The sequence below is a fragment of the Coregonus clupeaformis genome, chromosome 17 (genome assembly GCF_020615455.1).
Source record: "Coregonus clupeaformis isolate EN_2021a chromosome 17, ASM2061545v1, whole genome shotgun sequence".
NCBI classification, from domain to species: Eukaryota; Metazoa; Chordata; class Actinopteri; order Salmoniformes; family Salmonidae; genus Coregonus; species Coregonus clupeaformis.
In genome coordinates, this window is record NC_059208.1 from 32,175,175 (window position 1) to 32,199,444 (window position 24,270).

The 24,270-nt window shown below is 43.5% G+C and overlaps 1 pseudogene; it reads right to left on the reverse strand.

Moving 5' to 3' along the window:
* Positions 1–19,556, reverse strand: part of LOC121585400 — an 80,269-nt pseudogene extending 60,713 nt beyond the window's left edge.
* Between the last annotated feature and the right edge of the window lie 4,714 nt (positions 19,557–24,270).

Below are 24,270 nucleotides of genomic sequence, written 5' to 3' on the forward strand. Positions count from 1 at the left end.
TTTCCCTCCCTCTAATCACCAATGGCTCCCGTAACCCGGTGGCCTTCTCTCCTCATCCACAAACTCGCCCCTTATCTGCCTCTAGCAGCCCCGTCGTCCATGCCATGTGCCCCCCCCCTAAACATTTATTGGGGTTGCCTCTCGCCTGTCCGACGACGACACTGTTGGCGCCGTACCTCCTCTCTCGCCAAGGCTTTAACCTTTGCCCATGGTCCTCTGCCCTCGAACATGTCCTCCCAGGACCACCATTGGCCCACCTGGGCCATCGCCAACTTCTCCATCTCCTTACCTGGCGTTAGCTCCGAAACACGCTGCTTGGTCCAGTATTGGTGGGATCTTCTGTCACGATCGTCGAAAGGATTGGACCAATGCGCAGCGTGTAATGCGAACATACTTTATTATATATTCACCACACAAACAAAAACAACAAAACTATACGTGAAGTCCTAGGGTTTAAACACAAACCATACACGGAACAAGATCCCACAATACACTGTGCCAAACAGGCTGCCTAAGTATGGTTCCCAATCAGAGACAACAATCAACAGCTGATTCACGTTGCCTCTGATTGAGAACCACACCGGCCAACATAGAAAACACATAACTAGAGACTACCATAGAAACACAAAACATAGACACTACACACCCTGGCTCAACATAACAGAGTCCCTCGAGCCAGGGCGTGACATCTATGGATTTCACATGACTGGGAATGCAGATATGCATCTGTTTGTCAAAGATAGCATTTTAAAAAATTAGGGGCGTGGATCAGAAAATCAGTCAGTATCTGGTGTGACCAACATTTGCCTCGTGCGGCGTAACACATCTCCTTCGCATAGAGTTGATCAGGCTGTTGACTGTGGCCTGTGGAATGTTGTCCCACTCCTCTTCAATGGCTGTGCGAAGTTCCTGGATATTGGCAGGAACTGGAACACGCTGATGTACATATCGATCCAGAGCATCCGAAACATGCTCAATGGGTGACATGTCTGGTGAGTATACAGGCCATGGAAGAACTGGGAACTGTTCCGTTTCCAGGAATTTTGTACAGATCCTTGCGACATCGGGCTTCACAGTATCATGCTGAAACATGAGGTGATGGCAGCGGATAAATGGCACGACATTGTGCCTCAGGATCTCGTCATGGTATCTGTGCATTCAAATTGCCATCAATAAAATGCAATTGTGTTTGTTGTGTGTAGCTTATGCCTGCCCATACCATAACCCCACCGCCACCATGGGGCACTGTTCACAACATTGACATCAGCAAACCGCTCTCCCACACGACTCCATAAACCTGGTCTGTGGTTGTGAGGCCGGTTGGACGTATTGCCAAATTCTCTAAAACGACGTTGGAGGAAGCTTATGGTAGAGAAATTAACATTAAATTCTCTGGCAACAGCTCTGGTGGACATTCGTGCAGTCAGCATACCACGCTCACTCAAAACTTGAGACATCAGTGGCATTGTGTTGTGTGACATTTCAGAGTGCCTTTTATTTTACCCAGCACAAGATGCACCTGATCATGCTGTTTATTCAGCTTCTTGATATTCCACACCTGTCAGGTGGATGGATTATCTTGGCAAAGGAGAAATGCTCACTAACAGGGATTTAAACAAATTTGTGCACAACATTTGAGAGAAATAAGCTTTTTGTGCATATTGAAAATGTTGGGTATCTTTTAATTCAGCTCATAAAACATGGGACCAACACTTTACATGTTGCGTTTATATTTTTTTTCAGTGTAAATAGACTTTGTAAAAGTACCTTGTGTTTGGGCTGATTCCAGTAAAGACTGGGGTCTTGGCCTCTGTCTGTAAATAACATTATTATTATTATTATTATTATTATTATTATTATGTATATGACAATGGTAACATGCAATGTACGTATTATGTTGAGTGTGTAATGTGCAGTGTTTATTTTGTATGCCGCAGTACTGTGTGTCTAAGACAATTTCCCCTTCTGGGACACTGAAGTTCATCCTATCCTATCCTATTTGCACTGGTCCCCCATCACCTAACTAAAGTAAGCCCAAAACACTTTTCCATGAGTTACTCAGTCAAATGCTTACCTGCGGTACAGCAAGGGGAACTGCCCCTGCTTACCTTCAGGATATGCTCAAATCCAACATCCCAACCCGAGCACTCCATTCCGACACCTCTGGTCTCTTGGCCCTCCCATCCCTATGGGAGGGCAGCTCCTGCTCAGCCCAGTCAAAGCTCTTCTCTATCCAGGCATCCCAATGGTAGAACTAGCTTCCTCCTCAAGTCAGGACAGCGGAGTCCCTGCCCATCTTCCGAAAAATTCTGAAACCCTACCTCTTTGAAGAGTATCTTAAATAACTCTCACGTGGACAACTGCTCGTCTCACATCTCATTCCAAAATCATGGGCATTAATACGGAGTTGGTCCCGCCTTTGCTGCTATAACAGCCTCCAATCTTCTGGGAAGGCTTTCCACTAGATGTTGGAACATTGCTGCGGGGACTTACTTCCATTCAGCCACAAAAGCATTAGTGAGGTCGGGCACTGATGTTAGACGATTAGGCCTGGCTCGCAGTCGGCATTCCAATTCATCCCAAAGGGGTTAATTGGGGTTGAGGTCAGGGCTCTCTGAAGGCCAGTCAAGTTATTCCACACCGATCTCAACAAACTATTTCTGTATGGACCTCGCTTTGTGCACAGGGGCGTTGTTTTTTTTTTACTCTTGTTTTTATTTTAATTTTTTTTGGGGGGGGGATGGATCAGCTTAATATTGCAGATAGATTGTATCTTCTATCAATGTAATTGTCTGCATCACTTCCAATCCCCCATGTTTTTTATATACTCCCCTTTATTACTTTTCAACCCAGCCACTTGGAGTAAATTAGTGAACAACAATGCCCAGGCCTCTACTTCCGGTCTATACTTACTATCTACACCTTATGGACACAGTTCATTTTACAATAATTCTATTATATATATATATATTATTTTTTTTTGCTCCTGAACTTCTTCGACTCTCAACCTCTCCGATCATTTTCATGATGTCCATCCGATTTTCTTCTATATGCCATATCTTTCTAACTGTGCTCTTTCTCCCACTTAAAAAGATGAGAGAGGCATGTAATTTTCATCATAGGTACACGTCAACTATGACAGACAAATTGAGAAGAAAAAAATCCAGAAAATCACATTGTAGGATTTTTTATGAATTTATTTGCAAATTATGGTGGAAAATAAGTATTTGGTCACCTACAAACAAACAAGATTTCTGGCTCTCACAGACCTGTAACTTCTTCTTTAAGAGGCTCCTCTGTCCTCCACTCGTTACCTGTATTAATGGCACTTGTTTGAACTTGTTATCAGTATAAAAGACACCTGTCCACAACCTCAAACAGTCACACTCCAAACTTCACTATGGCCAAGACCAAAGAGCTGTCAAAGGACACCAGAAACAAAATTGTAGACCTGCACCAGGCTGGGAAGACTGAATCTGCAATAGGTAAGCAGCTTGGTTTGAAGAAATCAACTGTGGGAGCAATTATTAGGAAATGGAAGACATACAAGACCACTGATAATCTCCCCTCGATCTGGGGTTCCACGCAAGATCTCACCCTGTGGGGTCAAAATGATCACAAGAACGGTGAGCAAAAATCCCAGAACCACACGGGGGGACCTAGTGAATGACCTGCAGAGAGCTGGGACCAAAGTAACAAAGCCTACCATCAGTAACACACTACGCCGCCAGGGACTCAAATCCTGCAGTGCCAGACGTGTCCCCCTGCTTAAGCCAGTACATGTCCAGGCCCGTCTGAAGTTTGCTAGAGTGCATTTGGATGATCCAAAAGAGGATTGGGAGAATGTCATATGGTCAGATGAAACCAAAATAGAACTTTTTGGTAAAAAATCAACTCGTCGTGTTTGGAGGACAAAGAATGCTGAGTTGCATCCAAAGAACACCATACCTACTGCGAAGCATGGGGGTGGAAACATCATGCTTTGGGGCTGTTTTTCTGCAAATGGTCCAGGACGACTGATCCGTGCAAAGGAAAGAATGAATGGGGCCATATATCGTGAGATTTTGAGTGAAAACCTCCTTCCATCAGCAAGGGCATTGAAGATGAAACGTGGCTGGGTCTTTCAGCATGACAATGATCCCAAACACACCGCCCGGGCAACGAAGGAGTGGCTTCGTAAGAAGCATTTCAAGGTCATGTTGTGGTCTAGCCAGTCTCCAGTTCTCAACCCCATAGAAAATCTTTGGAGGTAGTTGAAACTCCGTGTTGCCCAGCGACAGCCCCAAAATAGCACTGCTCTAGAGGAGATCTGCATGGAGGAATGGGCCAAAATACCAGCAACAGTGTGTGAAAACCTTGTGAAGACTTACAGAAAACGTGTGACCTGTGTCATTGCCAACAAAGGGTATATAACAAAGTATTGAGAAACTTTTGTTATTGACCAAATACTTATTTTCCACCATAATTTGCAAATAAATTCATTAAAAATCCTACAATGTGATTTTCTTATTTTTTTTTTCTCATTTTGTCTGTCATAGTTGACGTGTACCTATGATGAAAATTACAGGCCTCTCTCATCTTTTTAAGTGGAAGAACTTGCACAATTGGTGGCTGACTAAATACTTTTTTTCCCCCACTGTAAGCATTTCACGGTAATGTCTACACCTGTTGTATTCGGCACATGTGGCAAATAATGTTTAATTTGATTTGATTTGATTGTTGCTCCTAGACGTTTCCACTTCACTATAACAGCACTTACAGTTGACCGTGGAAGCTCTAGCAGGGCAGAAATTTGATGAACTGACTTGTTGGAAAGGTAGCATCCTATGACGGTGCCACGTTGAAAGTCACTTAGCGCTACTGCCAATGTTTGTCTATGGAGATTGCATGGTGATGTGCTCGATGTTATACACCTGTCAGCAACATGTGTGGCTGAAACAGCCGAATCCACTAATTTCAAGCGGTGTCCACATACTTTTGTATTTATAGTGTATCTTAAGATGAATGCACTAATTGTAAGTCGCTCTGGATAAGACTGTCTGCTAAATGACTAAAATATAAAATGTAAATGCAAAGGAGCATTATGTAATATTTTTTGCATTGTAGTTTCAGAAAATGTCCATAATGTATCTGCGGTAATAGTGGAATGATAGTGTTTCGCAATATTTTTATCCCAATTTTGGTCCTGTATGGCTCAGTTGGTAGAGCATGGCGCTTTTGCTAAATATTAAAGGAAATAGTAACACAAAATAACAATAACGAGCCTATATACAAGGAGTACCAGTACAGAGTCAATGTGCAGGGGTACGAGGTAGTTGAGGTCACTGAGGTTATATGTACATGTACTTTAGGTAGGGGTAAAAGTGACTAGGTAATCATTTACATTTTAGTAATTTAGCAGACGCTCTTACCCAGAGTGACTTACAGGAGCAATTGGGGTTAAGTGCCTTGCTCAAGGGCACATCGACAGATTTTTCACCTAGTCGGCTTTGGGATTCATACTTTTTGGTTACTGGTCCAAAGTTCTTAACCTCTAGGCTACCTGCCACCCCAATCAGGATAGATAATAAACAGAGTAGCAGCAACGTACACTACCAGTCAAAACTTTGGATATACCTATTCATTCAAGGGTTCTTCTTTATTTTTACTATTTTTTACATTGTAGAATAATAGTGAAGACATCAAAACTATGAAATAACACATACGGAATCATGTAGTAACCAAAAAAGTGTTAAACAAATCAAAATTTAAGAAGGTGTGCCTGCTTAAAAGTTAATTTGTGGAACTTCTTTCATTAAGAAGTAATGCGTTTGAGCCTATCAGTTGTGTTGTGACAAGGTAGGGGTGGTATACAGAAGATAGCCCTATTTGATAAAAGACCAAGTCCATATTATGGCAAGAACAGCTCAAATAAGCAAAGAGAAACGACAGTCCATCATTACTTTAAGACATGAAGGTCAGTCAATACGGAACATTTCAAGAACTTTGAAAGTTTCTTCAAGTGCAGTCGCAAAAACCATCAAGCGCTATGATGAAACTGGCTCTCATGAGGACCACCACAGGAATGGAAGACCCAGAGTTACCTCTGCTGCAGAGGATCAGTTCATTAGAGTTACCAGCCTCAGAAGTTGCAGCCCAAATAAATGCTTCACAGAGTTCAAGTCACAGACACATCTCAACATCAAATGTTCAGAGTGTGAATCAGGCCTTCATGGTCGAATTGCTGCAAAGAAACCACTACTAAAGGACACCAATAATAAGAAGAGACCTGCTTGGGCCAAGAAACATGAGCAATGGACATTAGACCGGTGGAAATGTGTCCTTTGGTCTGATGAGTCAAACTTTGAGATTTTTGTTTCCAAACTATGTCCTTAGCTCTATGGCAGACTCTGTTAAGCAGTGTTCACATTGGCAGTTTGAAGTGACTCCAATCCAATTTTTTTGCATATCCGATTCAAATCTGCTCTTTTTCCTGCAGTATGAACAGCCAAAAAGCACATAGAATCTGATATTTCAAGCCACATTTCAAACCACCTTCATAGGAACAGGGAAACGTCCATGGCAGGCAACCTTAGCTTGCTACATAACTTCTGATTGATAGGAAGCATGAGCACCACCACTAATCATCCTACACCACTGCACACACACCCATCGTTACTATGACAACTAGCGTAGCCATGTCAGCAAATGACTGCTGTCTGAACACACACAAATCCGATTTGGTCACTTGTCTTGCTGTTTGGACAGTCAGTATTCCGAAACAGATTTGAAAAACCAAATAGATTTGAGCATTAAGGCCTGCAGTGTAAACAAGGCTTTAGTGATCCCTCTAAATTCTGGAAAACAGTAAATTCACTAAAGCGGGGAAATTCCTCTACTTCCCTGCCTAAGCAAGTAGGTTTAGACTCCTGTATCATTACAGAAAAAGTTAAGATTTGTGATGATTTGAAAGAAATGGTGGTAATACTAGTCAGGCCACTCAGTTCGCTGTTCTTCCCATATAAAGCCTCCAGTTGCCTTGATGGATGATTAGTCAACCTCACGTGACTCGGGAAATGGTAGTCAGGGTTTTTCTTTTTGGCAACTCACAGAAACAGAAGCTCTTGCTGCCTTATTAGCTATTGACATCAAGTAGTCATTAGGGGCTGACAATTTGGACCCGTCTTAGCTTAAGTATGCAGTGCCCCTCTTTGCTGGTTCAGTAGCACACATTTGTAATTTAACTTTAGTATCAGGGAATATTCCAAAAGAGTGGAAAGAGGCTTTTGTGCTATCACTCCATAAGGCCATGGATAGCATTGATCTCGATAATTATTTCCAAGCTCCCTTATCTTCCGAAAATACTAGAATAAATGGTCAACAAAAAGCTACATTATTTTCTATTAACAGGTTTGAGCCCCCCTTGTGTCAAGCTTTTTTGTTAAGGAAAAAACTGCTGGTCCTTGATGTCCGATTCAAATAACGCATAGGTGACGAAGTGGATGATTATAATAACGCATATAAAACGTTGTACATGTCTACATAAGAAATGAGGTGGTGTTCTTGGACTAACAGTAACGTTCTAGTATGCTATTATATTCAGTATGTTAGGCCTATGTAGAATACTAATTAATCATTAAGGGATCTTGCGAGACATTGATTCAGCTTTGATCTAAACTTAATCATGGGTTTTTCTCAAAATGCTTAGTACCGTGCTCCGAGCACACACATTGGAGCACGGGAGGGTCAGAGTATGAGTCCAAATCAAAGTATGCAAAATGGAGCACAGAGGGCACTTCTCGAATGCGTACTCTGTTTTTACATACAGTATTTTGAAGCATGCATCGATGAAAGCTTCAACGGAAAGTATGCAAAGAAATATGATGCACAACATTATGCAACATTATGCAACATTTCCTGAAAAACGCTCCGACTTTGGAATTATATGTTGCCTATTCACATCTCATATGTTGCCTGATCGAGAGAACTCTTGTTGGTTGGGTCAGGGTGTGAGTTTCTGTTGAATTCTATGTTATTGTATTTCTAGGTTGTAGATCTAGTTTGAGATTTCTATGTTTGGCCAGGTGTGATTCCCAATCAGAGGCAGCTGTCGCTCGTTGTCTCTGATTGGGGATCATACTTAGGTAGCCTGGTTGCCTACCTTAGTTGTGGGATCTTAACTCGCGTTTGGCTTGTTGTGTTGTAGCCACTGTTTGAGCTTCACGTTTTGTTGTTTTGTTATTTTGTCTAGTGTTTATTCGTATTAATAAACATGTACGCATACCACGCTGCACCTTGGTCTGACCCGTCTCTCAACGATCGTGACAGAAGATCCCACCAAACAAGTACCAAGCAGCGTGCCCAGGAGCAGCAGACACCCTGGACACAGGTGGGACAGACATTTTGGACTTGGGAGGAGATATTGGCTGGTAGAGGACCCTGGGTGAAGGAGGAAACCCAGGCAGGAGAGGAGAAACGGTGACTCAAAAGGACTCGGTCACGAAGAAAGCCCGAAAAGCAGCCCCAAGAAATATTTTTGGGGGGCACACAGGGTGGACGTCGAGGCAGCAGGAGGCTGTGAAAGGGCTGACTGTAGAGGAGGAGGCCGCTATTTTAGAGGTCCTCCAAGACCTGCGGATTGACAGTTTAAGAGAGGAGGCCACCGCATTACGGGGGCTGATAGGGAGAATAGAGCAGGAGAGCTTCCTTAAAGAGGAGGCGCTGCAGGAGGCCCGTAGGGAGAAGGAAGTAGTGGAGGGAGGAGCTGGTCAGGCAACAAAAGCAGCGTGTGTTCATTGAGGAACCTAGGTATGCGGAGATACGCACTGAGTCGCCAGTGCTCATTCACAGCCCAGTGCGTCCTGTGCCAGCACCCCGCACGTGTCGTGCGAAAGTGGGCATCCAGCCAGGACGGGTTGTGCCTGCTCAACGCTCCTGGTCTCAAGTGCGCCTCCACGGTCCAGTATATCCTGCGGCAGTCCTACGCACTGTGTCGCCAGTGCACGTTCACAGCCCAGTGCGTCCTGTGCCAGCGCCCCGCACGTGCCGTGCGAAAGTGGGCATCCAGCTAGGACGTGTTTTGCCAGCTCTAAGCTCCAGACCTCCAGTGCGCCTCCACAGCCCGGTACGGCCTGTGCCAGCTCCTCGCACCAAACCAGTGGTGCCTGTTGCCAGCCCGGTACGCCCCGTACCTCCTCCCCGCACCAAACCAGTGGTGCGTGTCGCCAGCTTGGTATGCCCCGTATCTGCTCCCCGCACCAAACCAGTGGTGCGTGTCACCAGCTCGGTACGCCCTGTACCTGCTCCCCGCACCAAACCAGTGGTGCGTGTATCCAGTCCAGTGCGGCCCGTACCTGCTCCCTGCACCAAACCAGTGGTGTGTGTATCCAGTCCAGTACGGCCCGTACCTGCTCCCCGCACCAAACCAGTGGTGCGTGTATCCAGTCCAGTACGGCCCGTACCTGCTCCCTGCACCAAACCAGTGGTGCGTGTATCCAGTCCAGTACGGCCCGTACCTGCTCCCCGCACCAAACCAGTGGTGCGTGTCGCCAGCCCGGTACGCCCCGTACCTGCTCCCCGCACCAAACCAGTGGTGCGTGTATCCAGTCCGGCACGGCCTGTACCTGCTCCCCGCACCAAACCAGTGGTGCGTATCGCCAGCCCGGTACGCCTCGTACCTGCTCCCCGCACCAAACCAGTGGTGCGTGTCTCCAGTCCGGCACGACCCATGCCTGCTCCTTGCACCAAACGAGTGGTGCGTGTCTCCAGTCCGGCACGACCCGTGCCTGCTCCTCGCACCAGACCAGTGGTGCGTGTTCCCAGTCCAGCTCCAGTCAGCGGTTCCACTCCGGAGCCAGAGCAGTCCGCTCCACCGGTGCCAAGTTCAGCTCCGGTCAGCGGCTCCATTCCAGTGCCAGGGCACAAAAGTAAAATGTTTGCTTTGTGTATATCTTGTTTAATCTCAATTGCCATTGCCCTGGCTGAAAGAAGGTTCAGACAATGGGTAAGTTCATATTAAGTCAATAGGGCTAACTGGTTAGCTAGCTAGCCACGAAGAATTGGTAGCTAACTACCCACAAACAGTTTACATCTACCTTGCATAACATTAGTTTTAGGTAATTGTTGCCTGTTTAACTAGCTGGCTGGCTAGATTATTATGATTCACATATATCTAGCTGATAATTATGAAGTAAAACATTTGCTTTGTGTATATCTTGTTTCGTCTATTGTTGCCATTGTCCTGGCTGGAAGAAGGTTCAGTGAATGGGGAGGTGCAGCGTGAGGTAATACAGTAAGGGGAGTGCTTCTCAAATGTAATGTTTTATGAATCCACACTCGGAGCATAAAAGTGTGGAGCATGGTAGTATGCGCCACACGCATATTGAGAAACACCCTATATCTCACCTGGGATTTGAACGTGCCGCAAACGTACCAGGAGCCAGGCTGGCTACACTGTGGTCCAGTTAAAATCTTGCTCTTGTTTTAGTAAGTTTGAATAGCAGATCATGCCATTTGACTTCTGTTAAGGACGTTTTCATGAAAAAGTGTTCAATCACGTCCACCTACATTAACATTTGTAATTGGCTGATGCAGAATTTGTTACCGGATATAATCACTGCCACCTGGTCAGGTTAGCATAGGGCTAAATGTGCAAGGTTATGTAATGGGAACAGCTAACATTGGCTGAGGCGCATTTTGAGACAGAGAAAAGTTTCAACTTAAAACTTTTTTGAAATGTTTGCAAGTACGGACCCGTCGAGAGTTATTGGCATGCTGACTGCAAGAATGTCCACCAGAGCTGTTGCCAGATAATGTAATGTTAATTTCTCTACCATAAGCCATCACCAACGTCATTTTAGAGAATTTGGCAGTACGTCCAACCGGCCTTAGAACCGCAGTATGACGTCGTGTGGGCGAGCGGTTTGCTGATGTCAACATTGTGAACAGAGTGCCCCATGGTGGTGGCGGGGTTATGGTATGGGCAGGCATGACCTACAGTCAATGAACACAGTTGCAACAATCACTACCGACTTCCAAACTGCCTTTGGAAGCAACATCAGCACAATAACTATTGGTCGGGAGCTTCATGAAATGGGTTTCCATGGCCGAGCAGCAGCACACAAGCCTAAGATCACCATGCGCAATGCCAAGTGTCGGCTGGAGTGGTGTAAAGCTTGCCGCCATTGGACTCTGGAGCAGTGAAAACGCGTTCTCTGGAGTGATGAATCACGCTTCACTATGAACAACTAATATACAATTAGCATCAGTAGAGTGAATCTGGGTTTGGCGGATGCCAGGAGAACGCTACCTTCCGAGGAGGAGCTGTTTTTCATGGTTCGGGCTAGGCCCCTTAGTTCCAGTGAAGGGAAATCCTAACGCTACAGCATACATTGACATTCTAGACAATTCTGTGCAACGATTCTGTCCAACATTGTGGCAACAGTTTGGGGAAGACCCTTTCCTGTTTCAGCATGACAATGCCCCCGTGCACAAAGCAAGGTCCATACAGAAATGGTTTGTCGAGATTGGTGTGGAAGAGCCCTGACCTCAACCCCATCGAACACCTTTGGGATGAATTGGAACACCGACTGCGAGCCAGGCCTAATTGCCCAACATCAGCGTCTGACCTCACTAATGCTCTTGTGGCTGGATGGAAGCAAGTCCTCGCAGCTAGTGGAAAGCCTTCCCAGAAGAGTGGAGGCTGTTATAGCAGCAAAGGGGGGACCAACTCTATATTAATGCCTATGATTTTGGAATGAGATGTTCGACGAGCAGGTGTTCACATTCTTTTGGTCATGTAGTGTACATGAAGCCAGTTCATACCTGATTCTCATTGGACACGTCATAGTCTGGGCAATTTGAATGCACAGAGATACCTTGACGAGATCCTGAGGCCCATTGTCGTGCCATTCATCCCCTTCAGCATGGATCTGTACACAATTCCTGGAAGCTGAAAATGTCCCTGTTCTTCCATGGCCTACATACTCACCAGACATGTCACCCATTGAGCATGTTTGGGATGCTCTGGATTCACATGTACGACAGCGTATTCCAGGTCCTGCCAATATTCAACAACTTCGCACAGCCATTGAAGAGGAGTGGGACAACATTCCACAGGCCACAATCAACAGCCTGATCAACTTTATGCGATGGAAATGTGTCGCTCTGCATGAGGCAAATGGTGGTCACACCAGATACTGACGCCCCCTACTTTTCTTTTTACGGTATCTGTGACCAACAGATGCATATAATTTATGTATTCCCAGTCATTTGAAATCCATAGATTAGGGCCTAATGAATTTATTTCAATTGACTGATTTCCTTATATGAACTGTAACTCAGTAAAATCTTTGAAATTGTTGCATGTTGCATTGACACTTTTGTTCAGTATAGTTGTGTGTATGGACCCCTGGAAGATTAGCTGTCGTCATGGCGTCAGTTAATGGGGATCCCAATAAAGCTAAAGATACAAGGAGCGACCGCTTCATGTGACCGAATGTAACCTCTGGCTGATGTGTTTAGGGTAGTCTGATACATTATTTCCCATTTAAGCAGAACGTATTTGCTTATGGATGATTAAACAGAAATGTCTCAATGATTATTTACTATCATATTTCTTAAATTATTTAAGCATTATTACATAAAAATGGTGTAACAGGACTTCAGATGATATCTCACTATCTATGAAGAGAAACATCAGTAGCGGAATGTGCTGTTGACCACTGTTTTGTTTTGACAATCAATCAGAATTCTTGCTCATGATGCATACTTCTAAACAAATGCCCTTATCAAACATTATCTTCTGCTGATGGACAAATGAATGGCCGTTGGTGACATCTAAGTTCCATTTCAGGGTGTTTTTGCTCTCTTGCCGACTCCTTATGACTCATTGTATTTAGCATGACATTGAATGACATGATAGCACAAACAGATCTTGGACCAGGATACGGCGTAGTGACAGCGAGTGGAAGTTGAGTTCTTACCCGGCCAGACTGTCATGTTGCTCATCTGGTGCTCCGGAGTCCTGCAGGTAATTGTCTCATCAGACACACTCTGGATTTCACATTGCCTACCTGTAAACAACAGTGAGGGACAATCCATCAAGAGCGTGATCCGACTCTACGAAGGAACATTCTATTGAATTAAAGGCTACAACATAGACTGCAACAGACACAATCCATCATGAAAGGAAAATTCCATTGACTTGTATAAAGGCTACACGATGATTGACAGTCAGGGGCTTGAGTGTGAGATCATTCTTTACTCTTATTTTTGTCTTTCTCCCTGCTTTAAATCTAATACAAGCACTTAAATTTGACTTCATTCAATGTTTCTAAGTTCATATCTCCTACAGTATTTATTAGGCAGTTATGCAATTACAGTTAATAATTCAAACTTGCTTAAATGCCCAGTGCAGTCAAAATCCAGTTTTTCCTGTGTTTTACATCATATTTTACAAAGCTGATGAAACTAACACTGTAAAAGTGTGAGAAAAAGAATGTCAGTGTTATTTTCTGATAGTTGCTGGTTGAAAATCCATTTTTTTGGAAATCTATTACAGTAATGTACTTAATTGTTACCCAGAAATTATTTGATATTGATAAAAAGAGCTGCATTGGGCCGTTAAAGAAATCTTCACTGAAGCTATTTAAGTGTAAACAGGTGAGTGGCAGTTACACAAGTTACAATGGAGTTTCTTACGCAAACAATAAAAAGACCTGAGAAGACAGACAGAGCTCACAAAATACTTTCGAACAGAAATGCAACAAGTGCAATGTAATTCTTGATGGTCCAATGTGTTTAAATACATTTCTCAAACAGATGATTCCTTTGTTTTCAAAAGTCTAAGGTTGTTCTTCTGGTTTACTTTCTGCCAGGTTGTGTAAAAAAAAAAAAGGTTACATTTAAAGTCAACCATATCGCCTATGAACAATGAACATGATGTGGGAATAAATGTGGTCTTTCACAACAGTTAATAGTCCTTTACCTCTTCGTTGATATCTTATTACAAAGCATGCTTCCCAAATGACACCCTATTCCTTTTATAGTGTATTACTTTTGACCAGGACCCATAGGGCTCTGTTCAAAAGTAGTGAACAATATAAGGAATAGTTTGCGGTTTGGAACGCATACAAAATGATGGAACCTTACTTTGACCAAACTGATCGCCCTGCATCTGTCCTAGAAGGAGGTCATCTTTATTAGAAGCTGGCATAATCTGCTATCATTTTACATTTACATAGTAAATGTAAATGTAAAATGATAGCAGATTATGCCAGCTTCTAATAAAGATGACCTCCTTCTAGGACAGATGCAGGGCGATCAGTTTGGTCAAAGTAAGGTTCCACCCAGTAAGCTACCCTCAGAGTGAGTGACTCCAGTCACATCTGGAGGGGAAAATAACACAGAAAACCAAAGGTAATAACCGTAAGTGTGATACTATAATTTGTATACATTTTCCAAAATTGTCTGGTGCAATAACTGTACCTGCATAGGTCTGAAACATGGCAAGCTTGTTCAAAGCTGACACTTTGTAGAGATTTTGTTCTGGTAAACTCCTAAATAATGTATAACAAATATTTAGTAATACTCAAGTTATTCCTCTGAGTAAAATCAGCCACATAAATGAGTGATTGGCCCGGTATTTACCTCCCGTAGTCAGTGTCCAGAATATAACTGACATTGTGATGCCCTAAAATGAACAAACATCTATTTCTACAGTAGAACATAGAAAATCTATATACAGTGTGTGCAAATGTAGTAAGTTATGGAGGTAAGGCAATAAATAGGCCAATAATTACAATTTAGTGTTAACACTGGAGTGATAGATGTGCAGAAGATGATGTGCAAATAGAGATACTGGGGTGTAAATGAGCAAAATAAATAACAATGTAAATAACAATATGGGGATGAGGTAGTTGGGTGGGCTAATTACAAATGGGCTGTGTACAGGTACAGTGATCGGTAAGCTGCTCTGACAACTGATGCTTAAAGATAGTGAGGGAGATAAGTGTCTCCAGCTTCAGAGATTTTTGCAGTTTGTTCCAGTAATTTGCAGCAGAGAACTGGAAGGAATGGCGGCCAAAGGAGGTGTTGGCTTTGGGGATGACCAGTGAGATATACCTGCTGGAGCGCATACTACGGGTGGGTGTTGCTATGGTGACCAATGAGCTAAGATAAGGCAGGGATTTGCCTAGAAGTGATTTATAGATGACCTGGAGCCAGTGGGTTTGGCGACGAATATGTAGTGAGGGCCAGCCAACGAGAGCGTACAGGGCACAATGGTGGGTAGTAAATGGGGCTTTGGTGACAAAACGGATGGCACTGTGATAGACTACATCCAATTTGCTGAGTTGAGTGTTGGAAGCTATTTTGTAAATGACATTGCCGAAGTCAAGGATCGGTAGGATAGTCAGTTTTACGAGGGCATGTTTAGCAGCATGAGTGAAGGAGGCTTTGTTGCGAAACAGGAAGCCGGTTCTAGATTTCACTTTGGATTGGAGATGCTTAATGTGAGTCTGGGAGGAGAGTTTACGGTCTAACCAAACACCAAGGTATTTGTAGTTGTCCACATATTCTAAGTCAGACCCGGCTGCACAGTACTGTCTTTTATCAATCGCGGTTATTATATTGTTTAGGACCTTGAGCGTAGCTGAGGTGCACCCATGACCAGCTCGGAAACCAGATTGCATAGTGGAGAAGGTACGGTGGGATTCGAAGTGGTCGGTGATCTGTTTGTTAACTTGGCTTTCAAATACATTCAAAAGGCAGGGTAGGATGGATATAGGTCTGTAACAGTTTGGATCTAGAGTGTCACCCCCTTTGAAGGAGGGGATGACCGCGGCAGCTTTCCAATCTCTGGGGATCTCAGACGATACGAAGAGAGGTTGAACAGGCTATTAATAGGGGTTGCGACAATTTTGGCTGCTAATTTTAGAAAGAAAGGATCCAGATTGTCTAGCCCAGTTGATTTGTAGGGGTCCAGATTTTGCAGATCTTTCAGGGCATCAGCTATCTGAATTTGGGTGAAGGAGAAGCGGGGGGTGCAAGTTGCAGCGGAGGGTGCAGAGCTGGTGGCCGTGGTAGGGGTAGCCAGGTGGAAAGCATGGCCAGCCGTAGCAAAATGCTTATTGAAATTCTTGATTATCGTAGATATATCGGTGGTGACAGTGTTTCCTAGCCTCAGTGCAGTGGGTAGCTGGGAGGTGGTGCTTTTATTCTCCATGGACTTTACAGTGTCCCAAAACTTTTTGGAGTTAATGCTACAGGATTCAAATTTCTGTTTGAAAAAGCTAGCCTTTACTTTCCTAACTGATTGTGTATATTGGTTCCTGACTTCCCTGAAAAGTTGCATATCGCGGGGGCTGTTCGATGCTAATTCAGTACGCCACAGGATGTTTTTGTGCTGGTCAAGGGCAGTCAAGTCTGGGTTGAACCAGGGGCTATATTTGTTCTTAGTTCTGAATTTTTTGAATGGGGCATGCTTATTTAAGATGGAGAGGAAAGCACTTTTGAAGAACATCCAGGCATCCTCTACTGACGGAAAGAGGTCAATATCCATCCAGGATACCCGGGCCAGGTCAATTAGAAAGGCCTGCTCGCTGAAGTGTTTTAGGGAGCGTTTGACAGTGATGAGGGGTGGTCGTTTGACCGCGGACCCATTACGGACGCAGGCAATGAGGCAGTGATCGCTGAGATCCTGGTTGAAGACAGCGGAGGTGTATTTAGAGGGTAAATTAGTCAGGATGATATCTATGAGGGTGCCCATGTTTACGGATTTAGGGTTGTACCTGGTAGGTTCCTTGATAATTTGTGTGAGATTGAGGGCATCTAGTTTAGATTGTAGGACGGCCGGGGTGTTAAGCATATCCCAGTTTAGGTCACCAAGCAGTACAATCTCTGAGGATAGATGGGGGGCAAGCAATTCACATATGGTGTCCAGGGCACAACTGTGGGCTGAGGGGGGTCTGTAGCAAGCGGCAACAGTGAGAGACTTATTTCTGGAAAGGTGGATTTTTAGAAGTAGAAGCTCAAACTGTTTGGGCACAGACCTGGATAGTATGATAGAGCTCTGCAGGCTATCTCTACAGTAGATTGCAACTCCGCCCCCTTTGGCAGTTCTATCTAGATGGAAAATGTTGTAGTTGGGGATGGACATTTCTGAATTTTTGGTGGGCTTTCTAAGCCAGGATTCAGACACTGCTAGAACATCAGGGTTGGCAGAGTGTGCTAACGCAGTGAATAACTCAAACTTGGGGAGGAGGCTTCTGATGTTAACATGCAAGAAACCAAGGCTTTTACAGTTACAGAAGTCAACAAATGATAGCGCCTGGGGAGTAGGAGTGATACTGGTTGCTACAGGGCCTGGGTTAACCTCTACATCACCAGAGGAACAGAGGAGGAATAGAATAAGTATACGGCTAAAGGCTTTAAGAACTGGTCTTCTAGTGCGTTGGGTAGAGAGAATAAACGGGGCAGATTTCCGGGCGTTGTAGAATAGATTCAGGGCATTATGTACAGACAAGGATATGGAAGGATATGAGTACAGTGGAGGTACACCTAAGCATTGGGTAACGATGAAAGAGATAGCATCACTGGAGGTACCGATTGAGCCGGTCTCCGCGTGTATGGGGGGTGGGACAAAGAAGCTATCTGAGGCAGGTTGATCGGGACTGGGGGCTTTACAGTGAAATATTACAATAACAACTAACCCAAACAGCAATAGGCTAGGCATATTGACATGGGAGAGAGGCATAATGCAATCACAGGTGTTATTCGAGAGGGCTAAGACAACAACTGTTAATGGTGATAAAAGTTTGGGCTGAGGCTAAACAGATAAACAGGATGGGGTACCGTGTAAAGGAACAGTCCAGCGGGCATCAGATGTGTAGCTGAGTGATCATAAGGTCCAGTGAACAGCAAAAGGTAAGTCCGGGAGCAGTTCTTAGGCTGCTACAGCACAGGCGAGCAGGAGGCACGGCTGTTGATTGCGCGTGCTAGCGGGCCGGTGCTAGCAGATGGATCTTCGTGGTCATCGCAACGGGAAGTCTGTTGAAACCACATCAGACAATTACGTCGGCAGACCAGTCGTGATGGATCGGCGGGGCTCCGTGTTGACACTAGAGGTCCCGTCCGGTTGACAGAGAGGTGGATAGCCGGGAGATGGACCTGGCTCGAGGCTAGCTCAAGGCTAACTGTTGCTAGTTTCGGGACAAGTGGTGATTAGCCAACAACAACATCCATTCGGTTGCAGCTAGGTAGTTGTGATGATCCGGTGTTAAGGTTCAGTGATTCAGTGATTCCGGCAGAAAATCCTAAATGCTCTGGGTCGATAGCACGCTGTGCAGACTGGCCGATAATTGTCCAGGCTAGAGCTGGCTGGTAGGTAGTGCAGGCCACGGACAGTGGTGAAGACCGCTAACGGTGGCTAATAGCAATAGCTAATAGCAAGTAGCTAGTTAGCTGGCTAGCTGGCTAGTTTCAGCCATGGGTTCTTGATTAAAAGGTATGAAGAAATAATAGAATCCTTTCCACATTGGGTGAGGCGGGTTGCAGGAAAGTATATTTAGTCAAAGATGGAAAGTGAGATAGAGAAATATATACAAAAAAATACAAAAAAACAGGCTATTTCCACGAGGACACAACATAATACACGACCGCACTGCTATGCCATCTTGGATATCCCATTAAAATACTGTTTGTTTTTCAATTCAATTTTAACATAAGTCCTAAACAAAGATTAATGAGTATTTCTGTATCATGAGTTAAGTGATGAAAATTGTCCTTAACGACATATGTCCCGGTCATTTTGCAGCTCATGTGTTCCCACTGGCTGGTCTTGCTGTCCAAAGCTAGTTCGTATCTAGAGACAACAAACTGATTTAAAAAAAAATTATAAAACATGACAAGACAAAATGTAAAAAGATAAGCCACAACCAGATGCACCGACAGACACACTTACAGCTCATCTGAGTCAGGCTTCAGGAGTTCACAAGACATTCCACTCATGTAAACTCTGCAATGGTTAAGATGTTTAGTATGTTGTTTTTCTGTACTGTGATACTATAACATTGCTACATGTCATTCAAATAAAACCATATGTTTAATTAAATAATCTCAGTAGGAAATGTATTTCATTTCCACAAAATTGTGTAGCCTGGTTGCCAGTTTGATTGTGATATCATGCAAACTCCTTGTTACTTATTTTTTACTTGCATGACAGCAACGAGTAGGCAGGAGCAAACACAGATCTGGACCCTGGCAAACATTTTTCTTCCTTACCTCAGGAACCGGACATTTAGGCCATTGGAGTTGCTCCCGTACACATCACTGAAAATCAGTCCCCACACCCTCACCAAGGTACCTGTGTGTTTGATATGGTGTCAAAGCTCAACTTTAAAATCATTCGCTAAACATTGACATAAAATAATATTTGCAAGAAAATATGAGACAAGAGATGGTTGCATGATTCATGTGGACAAATGTCATTTGTCTTCTGTACCTGGGTAACCGCTGAGTGGGTACAGGCTTTGGACAGTAGGAGTGTGATACTACCGGGTCTGTGAATGGTATACCATGTAAATATTGATTGTCAACCTATGTCACAACAATAGAAGCAGACTCAATGAGTAATACAGTGGGGGGAAAAAGTATTTAGTCAGCCACCAATTGTGCAAGTTCTCCCACTTAAAAAGATGAGAGAGGCCTGTAATTTTCATCATAGGTACACGTCAACTATGACCGACAAATTGAGAAAAAAAAATCCAGAAAATCACATTGTAGGATTTTTAATGAATTTATTTGCATATTATGGTGGAAAATAAGTATTTGGTCAATAACAAAAGTTTCTCAATACTTTGTTATATACCCTTTGTTGGCAATGACACAGGTCAAACGTTTTCTGTAAGTCTTCACAAGGTTTTCACACACTGTTGCTGGTATTTTGGCCCATTCCTCCATGCAGATCTCCTCTAGAGCAGTGATGTTTTGGGGCTGTCGCTGGGCAACACGGACTTTCAACTCCCTCCAAAGATTTTCTATGGGGTTGAGATCTGGAGACTGGCTAGGCCACTCCAGGACCTTAATGCTTCTTACGAAGCCACTCCTTCGTTGCCCGGGCGGTGTGTTTGGGATCATTGTCATGCTGAAAGACCCAGCCACGTTTCATCTTCAATGCCCTTGCTGATGGAAGGAGGTTTTCACTCAAAATCTCACGATACATGGCCCCATTAATTCTTTACTTTACACGGATCAGTCGTCCTGGTCCCTTTGCAGAAAAACAGCCCCAAAGCATGATGTTTCCACCCCCAGTAGGTGGTGGAAACACAGTAGGTATGGTGTTCTTTGGATGCAACTCAGCATTCTTTGTCCTCCAAACACGACGAGTTGAGTTTTTACCAAAAAGTTCTATTTTGGTTTCATCTGACCATATGACATTCTCCCAATCCTCTTCTGGATCATCCAAATGCACTCTAGCAAACTTCAGATGGGCCTGGACATGTACTGGCTTAAGCAGGGGGACACGTCTGGCACTGCAGGATTTGAGTCCCTGGCGGCGTAGTGTGTTACTGATGGTAGGCTTTGTTACTTTGGTCCCAGCTCTCTGCAGGTCATTCACTAGGTCCCCCGTGTGGTTCTGGGATTTTTGCCCACCGTTCTTGTGATCATTTTGACCCCACGGGGTGAGATCTTGCGTGGAGCCCCAGATCGAGGGAGATTATCAGTGGTCTTGTATGTCTTCCATTTCCTAATAATTGCTCCCACAGTTGATTTCTTCAAACCAAGCTGCTTACCTATTGCAGATTCAGTCTTCCCAGCCTGGTGCAGGTCTACAATTTTGTTTCTGGTGTCCTTTGACAGCTCTTTGGTCTTGGCCATAGTGGAGTTTGGAGTGTGACTGTTTGAGGTTGTGGACAGGTTTCTTTTATACTGATAACAAGTTCAAACAGGTGCCATTAATACAGGTAACGAGTGGAGGACAGAGGAGCCTCTTAAAGAAGAAGTTACAGGTCTGTGAGAGCCAGAAATCTTGCTTGTTTGTAGGTGACCAAATACTTATTTTCATCCATAATTTGCAAATAAATTCATAAAAAATCCTACAATGTGATTTTCTGGAGAAAAAAAATCTCAATTTGTCTGTCATAGTTGACGTGTACCTATGATGAAAATTACAGGCCTCTCTCATCTTTTTAAGTGGGAGAACTTGCACAATTGGTGGCTGACTAAATAATTTTTTTCCCCACTGTATAATGTGATTTCACGGTTTGTTAAACTTTGAAAATGTCTCAGTTGAACAAACCATGAAATCACACTATAGTATTACTAATCTAATTTATAAGTTTCACATGCCATTAGCCCTCTATCAAGAACATACAGTGCCTTCGGAAAGTATTCAGACACCTTGACTTTTTCCAAATTTTGTTACGTTACAGCCTTATTCTAAAATGGATTAAATAATAAAATTCCTCAGCAATCTACACACAATACCCCATCATGACGAAGCGAAAACAGGTTTTTAGAAATTTTTGCAAATGTATTAAAATAAACAGAAGTACCTTATTTACAAACATTTTCAGACCCTTTGCTATGAGACTCGAAATTGAGCTCAGGTGCGTCCTGTTTCCAATTATCATCCTTCAGATGTTTCTACAACTTGACTGGACTCCACCTGTGGTAAATTATATTGACTGGACATGATTTGGAAAGGCACACACCTGTCTATATAAGGTCCCACAGTTGACAGTGCATGTCAGAGCAAAAACCAAGCCATGAGGTCGAAGGAATTGTCCATAGAGCTCCGAGACAGGATTGTGTCGAGGCACAGATCTGGGAAAGGGTACCAAAAATGTCTGCAGCATTGAAGGTCCCCAAGAACACAGTGGCCTCCATCATTCTTAAATGGAAGAAGTTTGGAACCACCAAGACTCTTCCTAGAGCTGGCCACCCGGCCAAACTGAGCAATTGGGGGAGAATGGTCTTGGTCAGGGAGGTGACCAAGAAACCGATAGTCACTCTGACAGAGCTCTAGAGTTCCTCTGTGGAGATGGGAGAACCTTCCAGAAGGACAACCATCTCTGCAGCACTCCACCAATGAGGCCTTTATTGTAGAGTGGCCAGACGGAAGCCACTCCTCAGTAAAAAGGCACACATGACAGCCCGCTTGGAGTTTGCCAAAAGGCACCTAAAGACTCTCAGACCATGAGAAACAAGATTCTCTGGTCTGATGAAACCAAGATTGAACTCTTTGGCCTGAATGCCAAGCGCCACGTCTGGAGGAAACCTGGCACCATCCCCACAATGAAGCATGGTGGTGGCAGCATCATGCTGTGGGGATTTTTTTGAGCGGCAGGGACTGGGAGACTAGTCAGGATCGAGGCAAAGATGAACGGAGCAAAGTACAGAGAGATCCTTGATGAAAACCTGCTCCAGAGAGCTCAGGACCTCACACTGGGGCGAAGGTTCACATTCTAACAGGACAACGACCCGAAGCACACAGCCAAGACAACGCAGGAGTGGCTTCGGAAAAAGTCTCTGAATGTCCTTGAGTGGCCCAGCCAGAGCCCAGAAATAGCTGTGCAACATCCAACCTGACCGAGCTTGAGAGGATTTGCAGAGAAGAATGGGAGAAATTCCCCAAATACAGATGTGCCAAGCTTGTAGCATCATACCCACGAAAACTCAAGGCTGTAATCACTTCCAAAATTGCTTCAACAAATTACAGAGTAAAGGGTCTGAATACTTATTTAAATGTGATATTTCTCTAAAAAACAGTTTTTGCTTTGTCATTAAGGGGTATTATGTGTAGTTGCAGTTCTACTCATCAAAGCTATTTTATTTCAGACAGTTAAAAGTAGGCTATTATTGAAATTAGCTAAATCTGCTATTAGTCTTAAAACAAAACATTTGCCTAAATAGCCTACTAATACAAGTAAAAATGAAATTGGTTGAGCTGAGAACTTACCTGTCTGGCAAAGTGTGCAGGTAGGCTAAACTACCTGTCTCTGTCTGTGTACAGAGAGAGAGAGAGCCTCAGTAACGACTTTGAGCTCACACAAGAGGCGTGTGCTCTTCTCTCAATAACATGGTCATTACCTTAATGTGAGAAACACGTTTCCAAAGGGAAAGAGAGCTTCTCTTCCTCATAACGCCATATCATAAAAAATATGCAAATCATATACAGGCCTATCTTATAAGTTACATTATGCCTGCTTGCACAGTTCAATAGTGGTATATTTAAGTGATAATGCCTGAGAAGCCAGTGTTTGGAGGATATATTGGCACAGGTGTTGTTAGGCCCGAGACGAAGTCGAAGAGACAGACAGCAAGGTTTATACAAATCTCTGCTGTTGAAAACTAAATGTTAGCCTAAAATAAATGTGAGAAATAATGTCTGGATGCTTTTCATAGTGGAGATCGAGTTTATAAATTGCTTGGCTGGGTTGATGAGACAATGAATTGCACAGTCAGATGGAACAGAGTAAATAAGCCTTTTAACGTCAAAGATTTAGCCGCTGGTAACTTGTGGAATAGACACCGGCTGGAATGCGATATTAACCAATCAGCATTCAGGATTAGACCCATCCGTTGTATAACAAGGAAATAACTACACTCAATGGAGCATTCTGATGACTTACAAATCAAACATATTGCTATATGACCCTTAATTAATGAATGAATTCATGAATTAATATAAAAATGTAACTTGTTTCTGCATGTCAAACAAATAGGCTCGTGGAAAAATGAATTAACCTTATTTTAGATTATGCCAATAGTTTGAAAGTGGTTTATAAATTGTTAGTATTTTTTTTAAACCAATTTTCCTCTAAGATATGAAACACTTGCCTTGCCAAAAATAAAAACACAATGTTTAAATGTAAACAACAACATTCCTTACCGTAAAATACATTTCTCGCCCCAGGGTATTCTTGAGGATAGAGGGACATGGGATATTTTATCAAGACATTTCAATGATCATTTCACTTAACATAGATACAGGATTTAATTAAAGGGAGAAAATGTTCTTATATTATTTAAAGTTATGTAACTGTTGGCATATCTTGATATTCTATACTTTATTAAACATAAAGTAAAACTTGTATATATTTTTTGGTTACAAATCAATTCAAAGGAAAATATGAGAGATAACCTACATGCCAAACAAGGAACTTGCTTGAAATGGCTTTAAAATGTACTGGCATTGTTTGCACACACTTAAAACGTATGCTTTTCTGCTGTTCGTCAATGGTAATAAAGACTATAGCTTATAAATTCCGTATGAGCTTAGTACAACTG